The sequence below is a fragment of the Macaca nemestrina genome, chromosome X (genome assembly GCF_043159975.1).
Source record: "Macaca nemestrina isolate mMacNem1 chromosome X, mMacNem.hap1, whole genome shotgun sequence".
Taxonomy (NCBI): Eukaryota; Metazoa; Chordata; class Mammalia; order Primates; family Cercopithecidae; genus Macaca; species Macaca nemestrina.
The window spans coordinates 76,597,112-76,613,959 of NC_092145.1; the positions used below are offsets into that span (position 1 = coordinate 76,597,112).

Below are 16,848 nucleotides of genomic sequence, written 5' to 3' on the forward strand. Positions count from 1 at the left end.
ACAGAAAACCAAACACCGCATGTTCTCACTCATAGGTGGGAACTGAACAATGAGATCACTTGGACTCGGGAAGGGGAACATCACACACCGGGGCCTATCATGGGGAGTGGGGAGGGGGGAGGGATTGCATTGGGAGTTATACCTGATGTAAATGACGAGTTGATGGGTGCTGATGAGTTGATGGGTGCAGCACAGCAACATGGCACAAGTATACATATGTAATAAACCTGCATGTTATGCATATGTACCCTAGAACTTAAAGTACAATAATAATAATTTAAAAAATTTAAAAAATAAAAAATAAAAGAAATAAATGGTATTCAATTAGGAAAAGAAGAAGTCAAATTGTCCCTGTTTGCAGATAACATGATTGTATATTTAGAAAACCCCATCATCGCAGCCCAAAATCTCCTTAAGCTGATAAGCAACTTCAGCAAAGTCTCAGGATACAAAATTAATGTGCAAAAATCACAAGCATTCTTCTACACCAGTAACAGGCAAACAGAGAGCCAAATCATGAATGAACTTCCATTCACAATCGCTTCAAAGAGAATAAAACACCTAGGAATCCAACTGACAAGGGATGGAAAGGACCTCTTCAAGGAGAACTACAAACCACTGCTCAGTGAAATAAAAGAGGACACAAACAAATGGAAGAACATACCATGCTCATGGATAGGAAGAATCAATATCGTGAAAATGGCCATACTGCCCAAGGTAATTTATAGATTCAATGCCATCCCCATCAAGCTACCAATGAGTTTCTTCACAGAATTGGAAAAAACTGCTATAAACTTCATATGGAACCAAAAAAGAACCCAAATTGCCAAGACAATCCTAAGTCAAAAGAACAAAGCTGGAGGCATCACACTACCTGACTTCAAACTATACTACAAGGCTACAGGAACCAAAACAGCATGGTACTGGTACCAAAACAGAGATATAGACCAATGGAACTGAACAGAGTCCTCAGAAATAATACCACACATCTACAGTCATCTGATATTTGACAAACCTGAGAGAAACAAGAAATGGGGAAAGGATTCCCTATTTAACAAATGGTGCTGGGAAAATTAGCTAGCCATAAGTAGAAAGCTGAAACTGGATCCTTTCCTTACTCCTTATACGAAAATTAATTCAAGATGGATTAGAGACTTAAATGTTAGATCTAATACCATAAAAACCCTAGAAGAAAACCTAGGTAGTACCATTCAGGACATAGGCATGGGCAAGGACTTCATGTCTAAAACACCTAAAGCAATGGCAACAAAAGCCAAAATTGACAAATGCGATCTAATTTAACTAAAGAGCTTTTGCACAGCATAAGAAACTACCATCAGAGTGAACAGGCAACCTACAGAATAGGAGAAAATTTTTGCAATCTACTCATCTAACAAAGGGCTAATATCCAGAACCTACAAAGAACTCAAACACATTTACAAGAAAAAATCAAACAACCCCATCAAAAAGTGGGCAAGGGATATGAACAGACATTTCTCAAAAGAAGACATTCATACAGCCAACAGACACATGAAAAAATGCTCATCATCACTGGCCATCAGAGAAATGCAAATCAAAACCACAATGAGATACCATTTCACACCAGTTAGAATGGCAATCATTAAAAAGTCAGGAAACAACAGGTGCTGGAGAGGCTGTGGAGAAATAGGAACACTTTTACACTGTTGGTGGGATTGTAAACTAGTTCAACCATTATGGAAAACAGTATGGCGATTCCTCAAGGATCTAGAACTAGAAGTACCATATGACCCAGCCATCCCATTACTGGGTATATACCCAAAGGATTATAAATCATTCTGCTATAAAGACACATGCACACATATGTTCATTGCAGCACTATTCACAATAGCAAAGACTTGGAATCAACCCAAATGTCCATCAGTGACAGACTGGATTAAGAAAATGTGGCACATATACACCATGGAATACTATGCAGCCATAAAAAGCATGAGTTTGTGTCCTTTGTAGGGACATGGATGCAGCTGGAAACCATCATTCTCAGCAAACTACCGCAAGAACAGAAAAGCAAACACCGCGTGTTCTCACTCATAGGTGGGAACTGAACAATGAGATCACTTGGACTCGGGAAGGGGAACATCACACACCGGGGCCTATTGTGGGGAGGCGGGAGGGGTGAGAGATTGCATTGGGAGTTATACCTGATGTAAATGATGAGTTGATGGGTGCTGACGAGTTGATGGGTGCAGCACACCAACATGGCACAAGTACACATATGTAACAAACCTGCACGTTATGCACATGTACCCCAGAACTTAAAGTATAATCATAATAAAAAAATTAAAAAAAATAAGTTACCCAATCTCAGGTATTTATAGCAGTGTGAGAATGGACTAATGCACTGTCCTTCTACCCTCTATCTCCATAAGTTCAATTGTTTTGATTTTTGGATCCCACAAATAAGTGGGAACATGCGATGTTTTTCTTTCTGTGCCTGACTTATTTCACTTAACATAATGGACTCCAGTTCCCTCCATGTTGTCACAAATGACAGGATTTCATTTTTTTATGGCTGGATAGTGCTCCATTGTGTATATGTACTACATTTTCTTTATCATTTCATCTGTTAATGGACACTTAGTTTACTTCAAAATCTTGACTACTGTGAACAGTGCTGCAAAAAATATGCGAGTGCAGATATCTCTTTCATATACTAATTTCCTTCCTTTTGGATAGCTGTGGCATTGCTGGATCATATGGGAGTTCTATTTTTACTTTTATGAGTAATCTCCAAACAGTTCTCCATAGAGATTGTACTAATTTACCTTACCACCAATGGTGTATAAGGGTTCCCTTTTCTCCACAACTTACCAGCACTTTGTTATTGCCTGTCTTTTGGATATAAGCCATTTTAACTGGGGTGATATTATATCTCATTGTAGTTTTGATTTGCATTTCATTGATGATTAATAATGTTGAGCACCTTTGCATATGCCTGCTTTCCATTTGTATGTCTCCTTTTGAGAAATGTTTTTTCAAGTATTTTGCCCATTTTTAATTATATTATTAGATTTTTTCCTGTAGAGTTTTTGAGCTCCTTATATATATATGGTTATTAATTTCTCATCAGAAGTAGCTTGCAAATATTTTCTTCCATTCTGTGGGTTGCCTCTTCACTTGCTTGATTGTTTCCTTTGATAGGCAGATGCTTTTTAACTTGATGTAATTCCATTTGTCCGTTTTTGCTCTGGTTGCCTGTGCTCTTGGGGGTATTACTCAAGAAATTTCTCCCACACCAATGTCCTGGAGAGTTTCCCCAATGTTTTCTTGTAGTGGATTTGTAGTTTCAGGTCTTAGATTTAACGTTTTAATTCATTTTGATTTGATTTTTGCATATGGGAAGAGATAGAGGTCTAGTTTCATTCTTCAGTACATGTATATCCAGTTTTCCCAGTCCCATTTATTGAAGAGACTGTCTTTTCCCCACGGTATGTTCTTGGTATCTTTGTCAAAAATGAGTTCACTGTAGATGTGTGGATTTGTTTCTGGGTTTTTAATTCTGTTCTATTGGTGTATGTGCCTGTTTATATGCAGGTACCATGCTGTTTTGGTTACTATAGCTCTGTAGTATAATTTGAAGTCAGGTGAGGTGATTCTTCCAGTTTTATACATTTTGCTTAGGGTACATTTGGCTATTCTGGGTCTTTTGCAATTTCACATAATTTTAGTATTTTTGTCTATTTCTTTGAAGAATGTCATTGGTATTTTGATAGGGATTTTATTGAATCTATAGACTGCTTTGGGTAGTGAGGACATTTTAACAATATTGGTTCATCCAATTCATGAATACGGAATATCTTTCCATTTTTTAACATCTTCTTCAACTTCTTTCATCAATGTTTTATAGTTTTCATTATACAAAGTTAATGGTTGGTTAAATTCCTAGGTATTTAATTTTATCCATGGCTATTGTAAATGAGATTACATTTTTGTTTTATTTTCAGGTTGTTTACTGTTGGCATATAGAAATGCCACAAATTATTTTATGTTGATTTTGTATCCTGCAACTTTACTGAATTTTTTTGTCAGTTCTAATGGTTTGTTGGTGGAGTCCTTACATTTTTCCAAGTATCAGATCATATCATCTGCAAACAGGAATAATTTGACTTCTTCCTTCCCATTTTGGATGTCTTTTGTTACTTTCTATTGTCTGATTGCTCTAGCTAGGACTTCCAGTACTATGTTGAATAATTGTGGTGAAAGTGGGCATCCTTGTCATGTTTTAGATCTTAGAAGAAAGGCTTACACTTTTGACCGAATTAAATAAGATACTAGCTGTGGATCTGTCATATATGGCTTTTATTAGATTGAGGTGTGTTTCTTCTATCCCTAGTTGTTTGACAATTTTTATTAAAAAGTGATATTGAATTTTAGCAAATGCTTTTTCTGTGTAAATTGAAATGATCATATTGTTTCTGTCCTTTATTCCGTTGATATGATGTACACATTGAATGACTTGCGTATGTTGAACCATCCTTGCATCTCAGGGATAAATCCCACTTGGTCTTGATGAAGGAACTTTGTAATATATTGTTGAATTAGGTTTGCTAGTGTTTTGTGAGGATTTTTGCATCAATATTCATCAGAGATATTGGACTATAGTTTTCTTCTTTAGATATGTCTTTGGTTTTGGTATCAGGGTAATACTGGCCTTATATGTGTTCATAGACACTTCCTTCTCCTCTATTTTTCAGAATAGTTTGAGCAGGATTAGTATCAGTTCTTCTTTAAATGTTTGGTAAAATTCAGCAGTGAAGCCATTGGATCCTGGGCTTTATTTTACTGGGAGACATTTTATTATGACTTTGATCTCATTACTTGTTATTTATCTGTTCAGATTTAGGATTTCTTCATGGTTTGTTCCTGGTAGGTTTTATGCATCTAGGAATTTATTCATTTCTTCTAGATTATCCAGTTTAATGACATACTTGCTCATAATATCCACTGTTCATCCTTTGAATTGCTGAGATATCAGTTGTAATGTCTCCTTTTTTATCCCTAATTTTCTTTATTTGGATTTTCTCTTTTTTTCTAGTTGGCATGCCTAAAGTTTTGTCAATTTTGTTTAACTTTTCAAGAAACCAGAATTTTGTTTCATTAATCTTTTGTTTTATTCATTTCAATTTTATTTATTTCTGCTCTGATATTTATAATTTCTTTTCTTCTCATAATTTGGGGTTTGTTTGCTCTTGCTTCTTTAATTCTTTTTTTTTTTTTTTTTTTTTTTTTGAGACTGAGTCTCGCTCTGTCGCCCAGGCTGGAGTGCTGTGGCCAGATCTCAGCTCACTGCAAGCTCCGCCTCCCGGGTTCACGCCATTCTCCTGCCTCAGCCTCCCGAGTAGCTGGGACCACAGGCGCCCGCCACCTCGCCCAGCTAGTTTTTTTTTGTATTTTTTTTTTAGTAGAGACGGGGTTTCACCGTGTTAGCCAGGATGGTCTCGATCTCCTGACCTTGTGATCCGCCCGTCTGGGCCTCCCAAAGTGCTGGGATTACAGGCTTGAGCCACTGCGCCCGGCCGCTTCTTTAATTCTTTAAGATACATTATTAAATTGTTTATTTGATGTTTTTCTTCTTATTTGATGTAAGAACTTAGAGCTATAGACTTCCCTCTTAGTACTGCTTTTGTCATATCACATAGGTTTGTATATGCTGTATTACCCTTATCATTAGTTTCAAGAAACTTTTCAATTTACTTCTTAATTTATTCATTAATGCACTGGTCAATCAGGAGCGTATTGTGTAATTTCCATGTATCTGCATAGTTTCCAAAATTTATCTTGCTATTGTTTTCTAGTTTTATTCCATTGTGGTCAGAAAATATACTGGAAATTACTCCAATTTTTTTGATGTTTTAAGACTTGTTTTGTGACCTAACATATTTTCTATCCTTGAGGATGATCCATGTGCTGAGGAAATAAATATACATACTAAAACCATTGAATGCAATATTGTGTAAATATCTATTAGACCCATTTGCTCTATAGTGGAGATAAAGCCTGCAGTTTCTTTGTGTTTTTTCTGTCTTGAAGATTTGTCCAATGCAGAAAGTGAGGTGTTGAAGTCTCCAGCTATTATTGTATTGGTGCCTATCTCTCTATCATTGATAATATTTGCTTTATACCGCTGGGTGCTCCAGTGTTGGGTGTATATATATTTAATATTATTACATCCTCTTGCTGAATTGATCCCTTTATCAATATATAGTAATCTTGTTTGTCTCTTCTTATAGTTTTTTTCTTGAAATCTCTTTTGTGTGATATAAGTATGCCACTCCTGCTCTTTTTTGTTTTCTAATAGTGTGGAATATCTTTTCCATCCCTTTATTGTTAGTCTGTGTGTGTCTCTGTAGGTGAAGTATGTTTCTTGTAGGCAAGATACCATTGAGTGTTGCTTTTTTATCCACTCAACCACGCTACATCTTTTGATTGGAGAGTTAAGCCCATTTGCATTTATTGTTATTTTATATAAGTAAGGATTTACTCCTGCCATTTTTTTATATTTTTCTGGTTGTTTGGTAGTTTTCTCTTCTTTCTTTCTTTATTTACTTCCTGTCTTCCTTTTATTGAAGGTTATTTTCTCCAGTGATGTGATTTAGTTTCTTGTTTTTTACTTTTGTGTGCCCATTGTATGTAGTTTGCTTTGAAGTTATCATGAGGCTTGCAACTCCTATTTTATAACGCATTATTTTAACCTGATAACAACTTAACGCTGTTTGCATAAATAAACAAGTAAACAGAAAACTAATAAAAACTCTATGCTTTAGCTTAATTTCCTCATTTTTTTACCTTTTTGTTATTTTGATTTATATTTTATTGTACTGTCTATCTCTTGAAAACTTGTAGTTGTTATTTTTTATTTGTTCATCATTTAGTCTTCCTACTTAGTATAACAGCAGTTTACACATCATAGTTACAGTGTTATATTTTATTTTCTCCTGTGTGCTTACTATGACCAGAGAGTTTTGTACCTTCAGGTGATTTCTTATTACTCATTAAGAGCCTTTTCTTTCTAATTGAAGTCCTCTCTTTAGCATTTCTTGTAGGACAGGTGTGCTGTTGATGAAGTCTCTCAGCTTTTGTCTGTCTGGGAAAATCTTTGTTTCTCTTTTATATTTCAAGGATATCTTCACTGAATATACTATTCTAGGTTAAAAGTTATTTTTTCGGCCCACCTGGCAGGGGTGGCCTGGCCCAGGCTGCTTGCCCACTTTCCCTGGACTGCCAATGGAAGTCATGGGTGGGTGGGTGACTTCAAGCCCCTCAGGACTGCCTTCCTAAATCCTGTGACACCTAAGTAAAGGTGGACAAGTCCTATTTCCAAGAGATGACTTTTAACAGTTTTTAAGGATCTAAAACGTGTGTACCTTCATCAATAAGGATGAAAAATTTGTAGAAGAGTTTAGATTAAAAACTTTTGCTAATTTTCCAAGTAGTAGTCCTGTTTCAGCATCAACACTGGCACAAGCAAGGTTTCCTTATACGAGTGAAGGAGATACCATGCAGTGCTTTAGTTGTCATGCAGCCATAGATAGATGGCAATATGGAGACTCAGCAGTTGGAAGACACAGGAAACTATCCCCAAATTGCAGATTTATCAATGGCTTTTATTTTGAAAATAGTGCCACACAGCCTACAAATCCTGGTATCCAAAATGGTCAGTACAAAGTTGAAAACTATCTGGGAAGCAGAAATCGTTTTGCTTTATACAGGCCATCTGAGATGCATGCAGGTTTTAGATGCATCTTTTGAGAACTGGGCAGGTTTTAGATGTATCAGACACCATATACCCAAGGAACCCTGCCATGTATAGTGAAGAAGCTACATTAAAGTCCTTTCAGAACTGGCCAGACTATGCCCACCTATCCCCAAAAGAGTTAGCAAGTGCTGGACTCTACTACACAGGTATTGATGACCAAGTGCAGTGCTTTTGTTGTGGTGGAAAACTGAAAAATTGGGAACCTTGTGATAGTGCCTGGTCAGAACACAGGTGACACTTTCCTAATTGCTACTTTGGGGTCAGAATTTTAATATTCAAAGTGAATCTGATGCTGTGAGTTCTGACAGGAATTTCCCAAATTCAACAAATCTTCCAAGAAATCCATTCATGGCAGATTATGAAGCATGGATCATTACTTTTGGGATGTGGATATACTCAGTTAACAAAGGAGCAGCTTGGAAGAGCTGAATTTTATGCTTTAGGTAAAGGTGATAAAGTAAAGTGCTTTCACTGTAGAGGAAGGCTAACTGATTGGAAGTTCAGTGCAGACCACTGAGAACAACATGCTAAATGGTATCCAGGGTGTAAATATCTGTTAGAACAGAAAGGACAAGAATATATAAACAATATTCATTTAACCCATTCACTTGAGGAGTCTCTCATAAGAACTACTGAGAAAACACTATCACTAACTAGAAGAATTGATGATATCATCTTCCAAAATCCTATGGTACAAGAAGCTATACAAATGGGGTTCACTTTCAAGGACATTAAGAAAACAATGGAGGAAAAATTCAGATATCTGGGAACAACTATAAATCACTTGAGGTTCTGGTTGCAGATCTACTGAATGCTAAGAAAGACAGTCCACAAGATGAATCAAGTCAGACTTCATTTCACAAAGAGATTACTACTGAAGAGCACCTAAGGTGCCTGCAAATGAAGGAGCTTTGCAAAATCTCTATGTGTAGAAATATTGCTGTCATTGTTGTTCCCTATGGACATGTAGTCAGTTGTAAACAACATGCTGAAACAGTTGACAAATGTCCCATGTGCTACACAGTCATTACTTTAAAGCAAAAAAATTTTATGTCTTAATATAACTCCATACTAGGCATGTTATGTTCTTCTTTTTTTTGTTATATTAATTTTATTTAAATTATATGTATGAATTTATTTATATATTTTAATTTATTTTTTATTATTATTATACTTTAAGTTCTAGGGTACATATGCATAACGTGCAGGTTTGTTACATATTTATACTTTTGCCATGTTGCTGTGCTGAACCCATCAACTCGTCAGCACCCATCAACTCATCATTTACATCAGGTATAACTCCCAATGCAATCCCTCCCCCCTCCCCACTCCCCATGATAGGCCCCGGTGTGTGATGTTCCCCTTCCCGAGTCCAAGTGATCTCATTGTTCAGTTCCCACCTATGAGTGAGAACATGCGGTGTTTGGTTTTCTGTTCTTGTGATAGTTTGCTAAGAATGATGGTTTCCAGCTGCATCCATGTCCCTACAAAGGACACAAACTCATCCTTTTTGATGGCTGCATAGTATTCCATGGTGTATATGTGCCACATTTTCTTAATCCAGTCTGTCACTGATGGACATTTGGGTTGATTCCAAGTCTTTGCTATTGTGAATAGTGCCGCAATAAACATACGTGTGCATGTGTCTTTATAGCAGCATGATTTATAATCCTTTGGGTATATACCCAGTAATGGGATGGCTGCGTCATAAGGTACATCTAGTTCTAGATCCTTGAGGAATCGCCATACTGTTTTCCATAATGGTTGAACTAGTTTACAATCCCACCAACAGTGTAAAAGTGTTCCTATTTCACCACATCCTCTCCAGCACCTGTTGTTTCCTGATTTTTTAATGATCGCCATTCTAACTGGTGTGAGATGGTATCTCATGGTGGTTTTGATTTGCATTTCTCTGATGGCCAGTGATGATGAGCATTTTTTCATGTGTCTGTTGGCTGTATGAATGTCTTCTTTTGAGAAATGTCTGTTCATATCCTTTGCCCACTTTTTGATGGGGTTGTTTGTTTTTTTCTTGTAAATGTGTTTGAGTTCTTTGTAGGTTCTGGATATTAGCCCTTTGTCAGATGAGTAGATTGCAAAAATTTTCTCCCATTCTGTAGGTTGCTCTTCTCGAGGAGTATCTTTGTGGCATTCTCTGTATTTCCTGGATTTGAATGTCCACCTACCCTACTAGGTTGGGAAAGTTCTCCTGGATGATATCCTGAAGAGTGTTTTCCAGCTTGACTCCATTTTCCCCCTCACTTTCAGGCACCCCAATCAGACGTAGATTTGGTCTTTTCACATAATCCCATACTTCTTGCAGGATTTGTTCATTTCTTTTTCTTCTTTTTTCTTTTGGTTTCTCTTCTTGCTTCATTTCATTCATTTGATCCTCAATCGCTGATACTCTTTCTTCCAGTTGATCGGGTCGGTTACTGAAGCTTGTGCGTTTGTCACGTATTTCTCGTGTCATGGTTTTCATCTCTTTCATTTCGTTTATGACCTTCTCTGCATTCATTACTCTAGCCATCAATTCTTCCACTTTTTTTTCAAGATTTTTAGTTTCTTTGCGCTCGGTACGTAATTCCTCCTTTAGTTCTGAGAAGTTTGATGGACTGAAGCCTTCTTCTCTCATCTCGTCAAAGTCATTCTCCGTCCAGCTTTGATCCGTTGCTGGCGATGAGCTGTGCTCCTTTGCTGGGGGAGATGCACTCTTATTTTTTGAATTTCCAGCTTTTCTGCCCTGCTTTTTCCCCATCTTTGTGGTTTTATCTGCCTCTGGTCTTAGATGATGATGGTGATGTACTGATGGGGTTTTGGTGTAGGTGTCCTTCCTGTTTGATAGTTTTCCTTCTACCAGTCAGGACCCTCAGCTGTAGGTCTGTTGGAGATTGCTTGAGGTCCACTCCAGACCCTGTTTGCCTGGGTGTCAGCAGCAGAGGCTGCAGAAGATAGAATATTGCTGAACAGCGAGTGTCCCTGTCTGATTCTTGCTTTGGAGGCTTCCTCTCAGGGGTGTACTCCACCCTGTGAGGTGTGGGGTGTCAGACTGCCCCTAGTGGGGGATGTCTCCCAGTTAGGCTACTCAGGGGTCAGGGACCCACTAGAGCAGGCAGTCTGTCCCTTCTCAGATCCAACCTCCGTGTTGGGAGATCCACTGCTCTCTTCAGAGCTGTCAGACAGAGTCGTTTGCGTCTGCAGAGGTTTCTGCTGCTTTAGTTGTTGTTTACTGTGCCCTGTCCCCAGAGGTGGAGTCTACAGAGATAGGCAGGTTTCCTTGAGCTGCTGTGAGCTCCACCCAGTTCGAGCTTCCCAGAGGCTTTGTTTACCTACTTAAGCCTCAGCAATGGCGGGCACCCCTCCCCCAGCCTCGCTGCTGCGTTGCCGTTAGATCGCAGACTGCTGTACTAGCAATGAGGGAGGCTCTGTGGGCGTGGGGCCCTCCCGGCCAGGTGTGGGATATAATCTCCTGGTGTGCCTGTTTGCTTAAAGCACAGTATTGGGGTGGGAGTTACCCGATTTTCCAGGTGTTGTGTGTCTCAGTTCCCCTGGCTAGGAAAAGGGATTCCCTTTCCCCTTGCGCTTCCCAGGTGAGGCGATGCCTCTCCCTGCTTCAGCTCTCGCTGGTCGGGCTGCAGCAGCTGAGCAGCACCGATTGTCCGGCACTCCCTAGTGAGATGAACCCAGTACCTCAGTTGAAAATGCAGAAATCACCGGTCTTCTGTGTGGCTCACGCTGGGAGTTGGAGACTGAAGCTGTTCCTATTTGGCCATCTTGTTATGTTCTTCTTACTACCCTGATTGAATGTGTGATGTGAACTGACTTTAAGTAATCAGAATTGAATTCCATTAGCATTTGCTACCAAGTAGGAACAAAAATGTACATGGCAGTGTTTTCATTAGCAATATAATCTTTGAATTTCTGGATTCTTCATGGTATTAGCTGTATTATTTATCTAATTTTTTTGCTGTAATTTAATTGAAACCCTAGGCCAAGAAGCATCATATTATAAGTGATCACAATGTGTATTCATAGTATACTGACTTGATTTCTAAGTGCAAGTGAATTAATCATCTGGATTTTTTATTCTTTTCAACTAAGCTTAACAAATGGAGCATTCTGCATATAAACGTGGAGATTAGAGAGTTAATATCCCCAATCACGTAGTTTGTTTTTGTGTGAAAAAAGAATAAATTGTTCCACACTGGTGGAAAGATAGAGATTATTTTTGGAGGTTTGTTGTTGTGTTTAGGATTCTGTCCATTTCCTCTTAAAATTATAAACATATTCTTGTGTGAATGATTTTTTAATGTGATTTGCCATTTTTGAAAGGGTATTTAATGATAGAATACCATTGAGCCAACATGTACTGACATGGAAAGATGTCAAAGATATATTAAGTGTAAAATGCAAGTGGCAAAATGCTATGTATATTCTGAGCCAAATCAAAGTATGTAAGTTTTTTAGATGTATAGAACAAAAGATTTGGAAATTTATTCACCAAACTGTTAAAAGTGGTTTCTCTTCAGGGGGGTGGGGGGTGGGGCCCCACAAGGGTTTTATAGGGGCCTTTCACTTTTCTATTTTTTTCATATTGTTCTGTTTGAGTTTTTTATAAGTATGTATTACTTTTGTAGTCAGAATTTTTAGAAAGTATTTTACTGATTTAAAGGCTTAGGCATGTTCAAATGCCTGCAAAATTACTTATCACTCAGCTTTAGTTTTTCTAATCCAGGAAGGCAGGGCAGTTAGCCTTTTTGGTGCCAGTGTGAAATGTCAATGCTTTTATGTTTTTCCTGCTTCGTGGATGAAAAATATTTCTGAGTGGTAGTTTTTTGACAGACAGACAGACCATGTCTTCTTATCTTGTTTCAAAATAAGTATTTCTCATTTTGTAAAATAAAATATAAAATATGTCTCAGATCTTCCAATTAATTAGTAAGGGTTCATTCTTAATCCTGGCTAGTTTAAGCCTGCCTAAGTCCCTTTACTAAAAGATATTTGTTAACCCAGTATTTTAAACATCTGTCAGCTTACGTAGGTAAAAGTAGAAGCACGTTTGTACACTGCTTGTAGTTATAGTGACAGTTTTTCGTGTTAAGAGTCTCATATCATCTTGTATCTTAAAGCTTCACGTGAGTTTTTAATGTTAGGATGATTAAGATGTATATAGGACAAAATGTTAAGTCTTTCCTCTACCTACATTTGTTTTCTTGACTAGTAATAGTAGTAGATACTTATGAAATAAATATTCTCTCAAAATTCTTAAAATCTCTTGGAAATTATAAAAATATTGGCAAGAAAAGAATAGTTGTTTAAATATTTTTTAAAAGACACTTGAATAAGAGTCGGTAGGGTATAAGCTAGAAGTTTAAAAATGCTTCATAGAACATCCAGGGTTTACATTACAAGATTCTCACAACAAACCTATTGTAGAGGTGAGGAAGGCATGTTACTACAGAGAAAAGTTTGAGAGTAAAACTGTAAAAAATTATATTTTTGTTGTACTTTGTAAGAGAAAGAGTGTTGTTGTGTTCACCTATCTTCAGTTGATCACTACTTTAAGTGGTATTTATTTAAAACATTGCAAATTTATTTTATTTATTTATTTTTCTTTTTGAGATGGAGTCTTGCTCTGTTGCCCAGGCTGAAGAGCAGTGGCTTGATCTTGGCTCACTGCAACCTCTGCCTCCCAGGTTCAACAGATTCTCCTGCCTCAGCTTCCTGAGTAGCTGGGATTACAGGCGAGCACCACCATGCCTGGCTAATTTTTGTATTTTTAGTAGATGGGATTTTACCATATTGCCCAGGCTGGTCTCAAACTCCTGACCTCAAGAGATCTGCCCACCTTGGCCTCCCAAAGTGCTGGGATTATAGCCTTGAGCCACTGCGCACCCAGCCAGAATGTTGCAAATTTAAATCAGGGTTTTAAAAATTAAATAATGACTGCCCTGCTTATGTTTTAGTATGTAAATCCTCAGTTCTTCACCTTTGTACTGTCTGTCACTTAGTTTGGTTATACAGTCATTAACTTGAATTTGATCTGTATAGTCTAGACTTTAAGTTTAAATTTAAAGTGTTCTGCAAGGGGAGAAAAGTGTTAAAATTTTTAAAATATGTTTTCCAGGACACATCAGCTCCAAATCAGGTAGGTAGTTCAATCTAGTTGTTAGTTAAGGACTCCAGGAATAAATTGTTTTAGCATAAGGCTTTTCCTGTTCTGGGAGCAGCAGTTTATTAAAATTTTTCTTCTAAAACTTGTGTGTTTAGAGTTAAGAAAGACATTTTTTTTCTTCTCTGTGAGTTGTGAAATTTAATGCACAACACTGATGTGCTAACAAGTTTATTTTAAGAATTGTTTAGAAATGCTGTTGCTTCAGGTTCTTAAAATCACACAGCACTCCAACTTTTAATCAAATTTTAGGAGACTTACCATCATTTGTCTGTGTTTGAACTATAAAAAGCACTGGATCTTTTCCATCTAATTCTGCAAAAATGATCATCTGCAAAGTCAAAACTATAACTATATCCAAATCTTTTCCCCTTCCCAAGAGTTCTCAGTGTCTACAGGTAGACATTCCTTTCCTATATAAAGTTCACTCTAGGATTTCAAGTCACCACTTATTTTACATTTTAGTCATGCAAAGATTCAAGTTGTTTTGTAATAAGTACTTATCTTTATTTGTAGTAATTTAGTCTGCTGATCAAAAGCATTGTCTTAATTTTTGAGAAATGGTTTTAGCATTTACAAACTAAATTCCAGTTATTTAATTAATGGCTTTATATTGCCTTTCCTGCTACATTTGTTTTATTCCCCTGTCCCTTTGATTATGGGCTAAGGTAGGGTAGAGTGAGTGTAGTGAGTGTATATGATGTGATTTGGCCTTGTGTATTATGATATTTTGTTATTTTTGTTGTTATATTATTTACATTGCAGTAGTTGTTTTTTCTGTTTTCATTTTAGTGGATAAAATTTGTATTTTGGACAATGAAAAAAAATCATTTTTTTCTTCAGCACCTTAAATATGTTATGCCACTATCTCCTGGCCTGTAAGGTATCCAGTGAAAAGTCTACTGCCAGATTTATTGGAACTCCACTGCATATTATTTGCTTATTTTCTCTTGATGATTTTAGGATATTTTCTTTATCTTTGATTCTTCAGGGTTTGATTATTAAAACCCTTAAGGTAGTCTTTTTGAGTTAAATCTGCTTAGTGTTCTATACACTTATTCTTTTTGGATATGGATATCTTTCTCTAGGTTTGGAAAGTTCTCTGTTATTATCCCTTTGAATAAAATTTCTACCCTTATGTGTTTTGCTACCTTCTTTTTAAGGCCAATAATAACTCTTAGATTTGCCCTTTTGAAGCTATTTTTCTAGTAAGCCTGCTTCATTGCTTTCTGTTCTCTTTTCCTTTGTCTCCTGTGACTGTGTAGTTTTAAATAGCCTGTCCTCAAGCTCACTAATTCTTTCTTCTCCTTGATAAATTCTGCTATTAAAAGACTCTGATGCAAATTTTAGTATACCAACGGCATTTTTTGCAGTTGTCATACTAAATTGCAGCTCCAGAATTTCTGCTTGATTATTTTTATGTATTTCAATCTCTTCATTAAGTTTATCTGATACAACTCTGAATTCTTTCTCTGTATTAGATTGCTTTTTCCTTTTTTTTTTTTTTTTTTGTTTGTTTGTTTGTTTGTTTGTTTCCTCAAAACAGCTAGTTTGAATTCTTTGTCTGAAAGGTCACATATTTCTGTTGCTAAAGCATTTGTCCCCGGTGACTTATCTATTTCATTTGGTGAGGTAATGTTTTCCTGGATGATCTTGATATTTGTAGATGTTCATCTGTGTCTGCGAATTGAAGAATTTGGTATTCATTGTAGTCTTTGCAGTCTGGGCTTATTTGTATCTGTCCTTCTAGGGAAGGCTTTCTAGATATTCAAAAGGATGTGGGTGTGTGATCTAAGCTGTATCTGAATCTTGGGGCACCACATGCCCAGTAATGCTGTGACTCTTGCAGACTCATAGAAGTTCCACCTTGATGGTCTTGGATAAGATGTGGGAAAATTCTACAGATTGCCAGGCAGAGATTCTTGTTCTCTTCCCTTACTTTCTTCCAAACAGATGTAGTCTCTCCCTCTCTCCATTGTGAACCACCTAGAGCTGAGGGTAGAGTGACACAAGCATCCCTGTGGCTACCACCACTGTGACCCCAGGCCTGCTGTAACCACTCCCTGGCTACTGTCTATGTTTACTCAAGGCCCTAGGGAATCTATAATCAGCAGGTGGTAAACCCAGCCAGGCTTGTGTCCCTTTCTTAATAGTAGCAAGTTTCCCCATTCTTTGTGTGGGTCCTGTGGTGCCATTCAGGAGTCAGGGACTAGAATCAAAATCCTTAGGTGTCTACCTGGTGTGCTATTGCACTGCACCTGAGTTGGCACTCAAATTACAAAATGCAGTCCTTCCCACTCTTCCCTCCCCTTTCCAAAGCAGAGAAGCCTCATCCCATGGCCACCATAACCATAGGCCCATGGAGACTACTGTCAGACTACTACCAATGTTCCCTTAAATGCCAAGTTCCCTTTAGTCAGCTTGTAGTCAATGCTGCCCAACATGGGACTCACCTACAGAACGGTAGGTTCCCTTCCAGCCCAAGAAACATATAGAAATGCCATACAAGAGCCATATTATTGATTTGAGGACCCTGAGAGGTCATTTGGTGGTCTGCCTCCCTGTGGCCAAGCTGATATATAAGGTATAAGACCAAATCCCGTTCACCTTTTTCTCTCCCTTCAGAAGCAGAAGGAATCTTGCCTCAACCACTAGAGCTTGGAATATGCTGAGTTTCACCGGAAGCCAGCAGCTCTCAGTGTCACCAAAAGCCATCAGCAATGTACCTGGATATCATTTCAGGTTATTCAGGGCCCAAGGGCTCTTCGGTTGGCCGGTGATGAGTGTTGCCAGGACTGGGTCCTTCCCTTCAAGGATGTCTAGAAATGTCATTCAGCACACCAACATGGCACAAGTATACATATGTAACAAACCTGCACGT

General features: G+C 37.7%; 1 protein-coding gene and 1 pseudogene across 2 annotated transcripts in view; both read left to right on the top strand.

Annotated features, from left to right (window-relative positions):
* LOC105464319 (cysteinyl leukotriene receptor 1) overlaps positions 1 to 16,848 on the top strand; it is an 86,830-nt gene that overhangs the window by 17,037 nt on the left and 52,945 nt on the right. The window lies entirely within an intron of this gene.
* On the top strand, positions 7,364 to 9,112 carry LOC105464313 (E3 ubiquitin-protein ligase XIAP pseudogene; annotated as a pseudogene).